Raw genomic sequence first — 9259 nt, 5'->3', positions numbered from 1 at the left:
CCATTTGAATGCTGCAAAATCACTTTCCTTCTTTATGTGGGATGGCACGTCGCTGAAGAGAGCAGGGGCAGTTGAGGTGAAATAGTTCTGTCGCAGTGTTGTGATACGACACGAACATGATTTGTGTAGTGGACGGATGGATGGCACGGGGGCCAAGTCTCCGATGAATTTTAAAGAGGATACCGATATCATTTGGGCAATGTTGATGGAATATTTTCCACGTCATACAGAGGATATAGCGCTCATGGGCGGTGTTTGAGAGTGGTTTTTGAGTCTCGTCATGTCATCTATTTTTTAAGTGATTGTTCTTTGGGGAGCTTCAATTTTCATAATATCCTGTATCGTGTGGGAGTACCACAGCGAGCAACAGTAGTCAAGGTGAGGTAGAGGAAAAGTAGAGAAAAAGTAGGATAATGGCAGGGGTGTCTCTAGACTGGAAAGTCCTGAGGATCCAGGAACACGCCCTTCGTTGCGTGTATCAGGAATTTAGGCGTGAAATATTGTGCTCACATTTGAAGTGAAGTCAGTTGTGTGATTCGATCACGCGTTGCTTCGTGTCCGACAATGAAGTATTGGTGTAAAATTTCCATTAAATATCCCTCTACTTCGACACTGGCTCTGCATTAAATGCAATGAAAACAAATAAATACATTGTTATTAATCACTTTTTCTCCTTCATTTTATTGCTGTCGTTGCATTGTTTAAGTTCCTCTTTCAACACAGAAAATATAAAACCGATATAATTCAATCAGTGAAATATGGTGAAAGTCATCTGGAGGGACACTTCAGCTGAAATAAAACATACTCAAATAGTAAATAAACATAGGTAGTAGATCGGATGGACTTCGTTTTCTTTTGTTAATCAGAAACAAAACACGAATTTTACTGGGTTTGAACACCACATGTTGTTCATAATAATATCATATACAGCCAAATATAGAGCAGGTTTAATTTAGACAAAAATCATTTATTTATCAATGTCTTAGTTGTGTTAGAGATTATTGTGGCAATTAGAAATGCAGCCGAGTGTTATTACTACCGTTTTGAGCATCTGATTGTTTTCCTCACAGCTCAATCTACCATGTTTCGAGTTACACATTAAACCAGAGATTTTGAGGTGGTTGGGATTATTGGATATCATCGAGCACAACACTTGATTGATACTTTATTTTATTAATCCCAGAAAGAAGAAAAGATACTTTATGTCATTGATCCCGGAAGGAATAGATGTATTTTATTTTACTGATCTCAGAAGGAAAAAAAGTACGTTATTTTATTGAACCTGGGAAGAAAAAAGGTACTTAATTTTTTGATCCCGGAAGGAAAAAGTTATCTTATTTTATTGATTCCGGATGTGAAAAAAGGTACTTTATTTTATTGATTCCGGAAGGAAAATTGTAATTTATTTTATTGATCCGGAAGGAGAAAAAGTATTTTATTTTATTGATCCTCGAAGTAAAAAAAGTATCTGAACTGAAAAATGTAAAACCAGAACAAATACCATAAAACACTTTTTCTGGTCCAGTAACGAACCCACCATCTTGATCCTATTGTCATTATTTATTTATGTATGCTTTAGATATAACATGATGGATTATGGTAACAGAATCCCTTTTATAATCTAAATTGGCTCATGCAGTTTACGTTCTAGTTATATTTTGAACAGCCGAGAAGAAAAAGTTCATACATGAAAACATCGTACTATGACGACCTTAGATTTAGGAAATACTGACTCAATCCTGACACGATTTGATCTCTCTACTAGCGGTGGGGTGGGGGAGGTCTGCTAATACTTTTGTTTGCACCAAAAATCTACTGGAGGACGATTGATTACATGGACCAAGGTCATCTCACAAGAAAAGATGGAAGAATAATCTCACTTATTAATTTTTGTAGCATTTCATCATAAAGGCCAGAAGTTGTGTTGCATGAAAACACTGCATTCATTGGGAGAAAGAGGGGGGGAAGCAGAGAGAGGGGAAGAGAGATATAGTGAGAAGGAGAAAGAGAGAGAGAGAGGGGGAGTGGAAGAGAGAGAGAGAGAGAGAGAGAGAGAGAGAGAGAGATAGAGAGAGAGAGAGAGAGAGAGAGAGATCTTTTTTATGAGCTAATGTAAATGTCAACATTCAATTATCTGATGTTGGAATTTGTTCTTCAGTAGAATTTGCCGATGCCATGGCCTACTGTTTTGGCTAAATATCTCTCCTGTGAAATCTCCTTCATTCTATTTACTATTTACTTATTCTGAAGTGTTTTGTATGTTTTTCACCTAATCAGAGCCTATCACCTCATTTTTAACCAGTTAACCCCTCCACTCCACTGCACACATCATCCACCCAGCAGAAACTAATTTAAACAAATTGAAGTAGAAACAGCTGGTAAAATTTTAGTTGATTCATTTTGTAAATAAACTTCACATCTGTCTTTCTGGATTAGCCGTGCATTATACATTCAGGCGAGCATATTTATTTACTTATTTATTGATCTATCTATCTATCTATCTATCTATCTATCTATCTATCTATCTATCTATCTATCTAGCTAGCTAGCTAGCTATGTATGTATGAGTGCGCAATTTCGTGTATGTATACATATACGCATATTTACATACACGCACACACACATTTATATGACCGTCGATTTTTATTTTGTTATATTTTGGGTTGGTAAGTTTTTCTTTGCCAAATAAACACACGCAATATAAATTCGTTCTTCAGTCTTTATTATTGTTTTTATCTTATATTATGTCCATTGTCTGGGAATCTTTCGTCACACATCTGTTACCTCTTCAGTAACACATCTATCCTCGTGTGTCGTCTCGTTCCGCCTAGTCCATTCTGTCCTTGTATGATGTGTATCCTTATCTGCACACTGTGTGTGTATGTGTGTGTGTGTGTGTGTGTGTGTACTTGGTGTGTGTGTACGTATGTGCGCACGTGCGTGTGAATACCCGTGTCTATGCATTTGGCATGTATACTTGTGTGTGTATATGGATTTGCTCACTACCCTGTTTCTACCCGTGCCCTTTATATAGTTGATGTTAACGTTATTATCGCTGTCCTAAGAGATATCAATACTAGGTACGTTGACCTTCCCCCCGCCTATATTTTCTCTCCTGTTCTCGTAGCTGCTGCTGCTGTTCTTGAATTTTATTTTGATATTTTTCTTGTATCTGTTTTTGTTTCTGGTCGTTCATGTTATTGTCATCGTGGTAGTTGTTATTGCTGTTCGTGTTGTTGCAGCCGTTTGTGAAGTTACTGTATGTGTGTTTGTGTTTGTGTGTGTGTGTGTGTGTGTGTGTATTGATTTACTTACTATATTATTTATAGCCGTGCCCTTTATATATATATTCTTTTGTTTATTTATGTCTATTTCTTATATTTCGCAATAAGTATGTGCATGTTTGTCTTTTTCGTGTGTATTACATTATTTGTATCTGTGTCTTTTTCTCCTTTCTGCCTTTAGTCGCCATCTTGCGTGGTGTAGTGGTGGTGGTGGTGGTGGGTGTTATTGTTCCGTTCATGTTTTCTGTTGAAGCTCCGTCTGTCCATTACTATGTCTGTGGCTTTCATAATTTGTCTTTGTGTCATGTCTCTTCTATGCGCTGATAATACCTTTACTTCTATGTTATTAACCGAGCTTCTTTGTTCTACTAGAGCCATTTGGTAAAGCACTGACATATTTTTCTCCTCTTTGAACTCTAGTGTCACTCCTCTGGGGGTTCCTGGCCTTTCTACTAGTCTAATTGTATATTTACCTTATCGAATGCTTTCCTAAAAAGGTATGCTAGTTTGCTGCCAGGCGTAACATCAGCAAACATGACACTCGTATTTTCTGTTGTCATACCATGAGTTACCTTGTCTCTCTTTTTTCTTGGTCCTTTCTGTGCTGTTCCAGGATTTACTCTTGTGTAACGAGCAGATCCCATTTCTATCACTCTCTATCATGGACTTGTGCATAGAGCTCTTCGGAATTACGTACGTTTGTGCTTCTTCGACCAGATTATGGACGACAAGCGCCAAATCTGCCATGCAATCCCATGTCGGGACATAAACCAATCTTCGCTACCATTCACGTCTTGCACCACTAACCTACTGACCGGATCCAAGAAGACAGACCTTACTTTGAGACCTAACATGTTTCGGAATAGCACTGCTACACTGCTGCTTTCTCCCCACAAGATGAGGATATATCATAGTCTTCGAAAATGGATGATAGAACATGCTTCCCGGAAATTATTTTCTCATTACCGGAGGTCACATTTAAATCAAGGGACTTGAGGTCATTGCTCAGGGGACCCTGATTCCAAACCGAACCCAGTCCCCGAACCTTTACATAGTCTACCTTAAGTGTAGCCATTTAAATCAGAGAAAATAAAATGGAGTTATTCAATTGAAACAGTCTTCCTTTTGGCCGAACGGAGAATGGAAAAGAAAGTTTTTAGGAAGTTTTTGGGAAGTATTTATTAATCCCTCGATTGTCCTGGGGAAACTTTTGTTTTAAATCTAGATATGTATTTGTATGTGTTTGAAATACCATTCTGTCAGATGGAGTTTTCGGTAGGATTTCAGCAAAACCTTCTTTACTTGCTAGAATGTTTTTTCTTGTTAATTATTTCCTCACGTTATTCAATGTTGCTCTTCTGAACAACAGTGAAATTGATGAAAGAAATACGTGTGACTGTTGGTCATTTTTGTTTTTCGGGTGTTTCGTTTTGATTTTTGTGGTTGCGAAGGTGTTGATGCTTATTTATATTCGGTTTTGTGATGGATTCTGTTTTTACCGCTGCGTCTTATGGCCTTCAATTTGGGTGAGCGTCTGTTTATTTCAGTTTCAGTCGTACTCTTATCCCTGATAATAACTTTATGGTGCGATTTCAACGAGGTCTTTGCTTTTGTGAGGCTTGGACAGGAGGAAAGAGGCAGACGTGAGCTAGTTGTAGCGTTCATACCTTAAAGATTTAGTAGTGACGGTGGGGAGCTTCGTGATTTCTCCTTCACTGGGCAAGAGGTATTGAGGTGGTTCGTCTTCTCCCACACGAAACATTTCAGCTTTTTACCTTCTATAAAAATCGGCATCTGTTCTCATTCGGCGAAGCAGGAAAAAAAAATCGGGAATACGATTTATTTCTTCTGGAGCAATTAGTATATGGAATTCGATAAGAATTCCAGTCCTGATGAGTTGGGAGCCGCACTTCACCTCCACAATCTCCCCATGATCAACCAGAATGGTTAAAACTCTCACCGAATCACAGTGAATTGGTACATTCTTGACTCGAAATTGAGTCAGCTTGTTACCCAAATAATAGGGAATTGTAATAATGAAGTCTGGCTTGTGCAAGTAATAGTTGTCATTATTATTTTTGTTTTTTGCTCGCTGCTGGATATAGCAACAGCCGTCCAGTATTACATACCTTTGTATATGTGGGTCACATATCTTGAAGGAATGGTTCTGTCTATGCCTGAGTAGGAAACTTAAGATATCTCTCCTTACGAAGAACGCAATGGTTTCTCGTTCGGAGCGTTTTTTTTTATCTCCTCACTAAATCACTTAAAACCTGGTTTCCAAATGTCATTTTTTATACTGGGGAACTTTACCTTTCAAATCTTGCACCGAATGCAAGCTCCACTGGTTGACTGCTCTCGAAAACGATAAACTGTTGTCGTTAGTGTTTATGTTATTGCTTCTGTTGTTGTTGTTTTTGTTTTCCAAAGTTTTCGTTATTACAATTGGTAACATTGATAACTGCATTCATGTTTTAGGCGTTGTTGTTTTTTGTAGTGGTGATGTTGGTGTTGTTGCTATTGTTTGTAGTAATGGTGTTGGTGATGATGTGGTGGTGGTCGTCGTTGTCATCGTCATCGTTATCATTAATATTACTATTTTTATCATCAATATTAGGCAGAAGTCGACTTTGTCTTTTATTAGAAAGAATAATTATTATCATTTTCATTGTTGTCGTTATTATTATTATTATTATTATTATTATTATTATTATTATTATTATTATTATTATTATTATTATTATTATTCAGTAGTTTTATTTTTATAGCGTGATTTCACTTCACTACCGAGCGCAGCTCTGTGTGCCTTGGGTATGTGCTGTGGTTTGCTGTGGTGCTCTTATGTTTACTGTATTGAAAGTGTTTTGCGTAGAATGTGTGCAGTGCCCAGTAGTGCAATTTTCTGTATGTAATATATATTTGTAAGTCCTGGTGTTTTTGTTATGTATTTGTCTGAATATTTTTTTTATTATACCTAAGGCACCTACTATGATAGGAATTGTTTCTGTTTTTAGATTCCACATTCGAGTTATCTCTATTTCCAGGTCTTTGTATTTTGAAAGTTTTTCCATTTCTTTTAGAGAAACGTTGTTATCTGCTGGTATTGATACATCAATTAGAAAGCATTTTTTTTCTTCATGATCTTTGACAACTATATCTGGTCTATTTGCCTTAATTTCTCTATCTGTGTGTATTGGCATATCCCAGAGTATGGTTGCTTTCTCGTTTTCTGTGACCTTTTCTGGCGTGTGTTTATACCATCTTTTTTCTGTTGTTATTCCATAGTGTTGGCATAGCTTCCAGTGTATATAGGTCCCAGCTCTGTCGTGTCTGTGAATATATTCCTTCTTAGCCAGGACTGGGCAGCCAGAGATAATATGATTTATTGTTTCTTGTCCAGCTCCACATATTCTACAGTTACTTGTTATATTTCTTTTCATTATGTGTTTTTCGTAATTTCTGGTGGGGAGGCTCTGGTCTTGTGCAGCAATTAAAAATCCTTCAGTCTCTGCTTTGAGTCCTGAGCTTCTCAGCCATTGCTGGGATTTTTCTCTCTGTCTATTTCTTTCGCATTTAGTTTAGCCCAGTATTTACCATGTAGGGGATTTTCTTGCCATCGTTTTATCATGGTCCGTTGCTGTTCTAGTTTTAGTTTGGATTTCATTTGTTTTATAGCTTTTGTTGTTTCTTCTTCTTCTTCTTCTTCTTCTTCTTCTTCTTCTTCTTCTTCTTCTTCTTCTTCTTCTTCTTCTTCTTCTTCTTCTTCTTCTTCTTCTTCTTCTTCTTCTTCTTCTTCTTCTTCTTCTTCTTCTTCTTCTTCTTCTTCTTCTTCTTCTTCTTCTTCGTATTTGTTAGGTAGATTGATTTCTTGTTTGTATTTGTCAGCTTCCTTAAATACTGAAAACAGTTTTTTGTTTTGCTCGTGTTTTGTGGCTATTTGTATTAGTTTCCCTTGCTTCTGGAGTAGGTATTTTTGCAGTCCTATGGTAGTTATTTTATAATAGTTTTCTAGCTGTATAAGACCCCTGCCACCTTCTGTGCGTTGTATATATAGCCTTTCTATGTCAGATTTTGGGTGGTGCATCCTATATCCTGTCATTATTTTTCTTGCTTTCCTGTCTATTTTACATAGTTCGTTTAGTGTCCAGTTAAGGATGTTGTAGCTGTAGCTTATAACTGGGACAGCTAAAGTGTTGATACCCATTATCTTGTTTTTAGCATTGAGCTCTGTTTTTAGTATTGATCTAACTCGTCTATAGTACTCTTTCTTTATTTTTTCTTTCATTTGTGTATGTTGTATCCTATCTAGTTCATTGACTCCTAAATACTTATATGGTTGGCTTTCGTCTAGTTCTCTTATTTCATTGGCTTTATCTAGTGTTATATTGCTACTTTTAACTAATTTTCCTCTTTTCAGAGTTGCTTTGGCACATTTTTCCAATCCGAATTTCATATCTATTTCCTTGGTAAAGCCGTGTACTGTCTGTAGTAGTGTTTCTAGCTCTTTGTCGTTTTTTGCATATAATTTTAGGTCATCCATATATAGAAGGTGGCTGACTGTTTTTCCGTAGCATTTGTAACCGCATCCAGTTCTATTTAGCAATTCTGTTAAAGGTGTGAGTGCCAGGCAGAACAGGAGTGGAGAGAGCGATATTATTGCAGTAAAGGCTTTGTAGATCGTAGGGAGACAGGTTATAGGTCTATAGTTTTGTGGTTTCTCCGTTTCCGTGGATTTGGGGATTAAGATGGTTTTCCCTTTTGTGAGCCATTCAGGCATTGTTTCTGGATCTGCTATTATGTTGTTAAAGTTTTCTGCCAGCTTTTTATGCATTCCTGGCAGGTGTTTTAACCAGAAATTGGGGATCTTGTCGTGTCCAGGTGCTTTCCAGTTGCTTAGTCTTTGCAGTGTTTGGGTGACCTCTTCAGTTGTTATAGGGGCCCAGAGTTGCTCAGGTGCTAAGTTCGTTGTTTTAATGGTCGTTTTCTGGGGTTGTTGCTTCACCGACCATATTTGTTTCCAGAATTTCTCTAGTTCTTCTGCTGTTGGTGCTGAAGTAATGTCTATTTTATTTTTACCCAGTTCTTGGTAGAGTTTTTTGGGGTTGGATTTGAACTGTCTCTTTTGTTCAAAGAAACGTTGGCGTTTCTCATACCGGCGGATCCTTTGTGCTTTGGCAAGGATGTCTTGCTTTAGTTTTTCTTTTGCCTCAGGTAAGTCTTTTTCTGTAATGCAGTATTTGTACAGTATTTTTGCTTTCTTCTTGTTACTTAGTAGTGTTGATTGTTTACTAATTTCGTTGAGAATCGATAAATCTTTTCTCTTTTTTTTAATTTTGTTCTGGATGTTATTTATCCACAAGGTCTGTTTGGGTGGTAGAACTCCTGTTCGGATGGGTTTGAGTGAGTATCCTGCTTCTTTTATGGCTGCAGCGGCTGCCGCATATATTATGTCATTTAGCTCAGTGATATTGCCTGTTGTTTCTGTGGTTGTTAGTTCCGTGACGGCCAGGTTTATGCTATTTATTATTGATGTTGTTTTATTGTCTATTTTGATTTTGGGGAGATATAATCTGTGGTCCATTTTAAGATCTGTGGTTTTCAGTTCTTTGGTTATTTTCATTTTCATAGTATCGTAATTATTAGGTTTCCCTTCGTTATTTCCAGGCTTTATATTTGTTTTGCCTTCCTTTTCATTCATATGTTTGTCTGTGGTGTTCTGGATTGGTGTTTTTTGTACACTATTATACATCTCTACGGTCTGGGTTTGTTGTTTTTTGTTTACTTCGTTTTTGCCGGAAATGCTACGTTTGTCCTCGTGTTTTGCTATCTCAGTGTTTATATTATTATTTGGCATTGCTGTGTGACTACTATCTAGATTTTCCTGATGTATTTTTTCTTTCAATTGTTCTATTTCTATTTCTGATATTTTTTTGCTTTTAGAATATATCTTCTTATGTTAGCTAGTTTGTTAGGGT

Source organism: Octopus bimaculoides, chromosome 3, assembly GCF_046866305.1.
Source record: "Octopus bimaculoides isolate indiv1 chromosome 3, ASM4686630v1, whole genome shotgun sequence".
Taxonomy (NCBI): Eukaryota; Metazoa; Mollusca; class Cephalopoda; order Octopoda; family Octopodidae; genus Octopus; species Octopus bimaculoides.
This window is presented reverse-complemented; position numbering follows the sequence as displayed.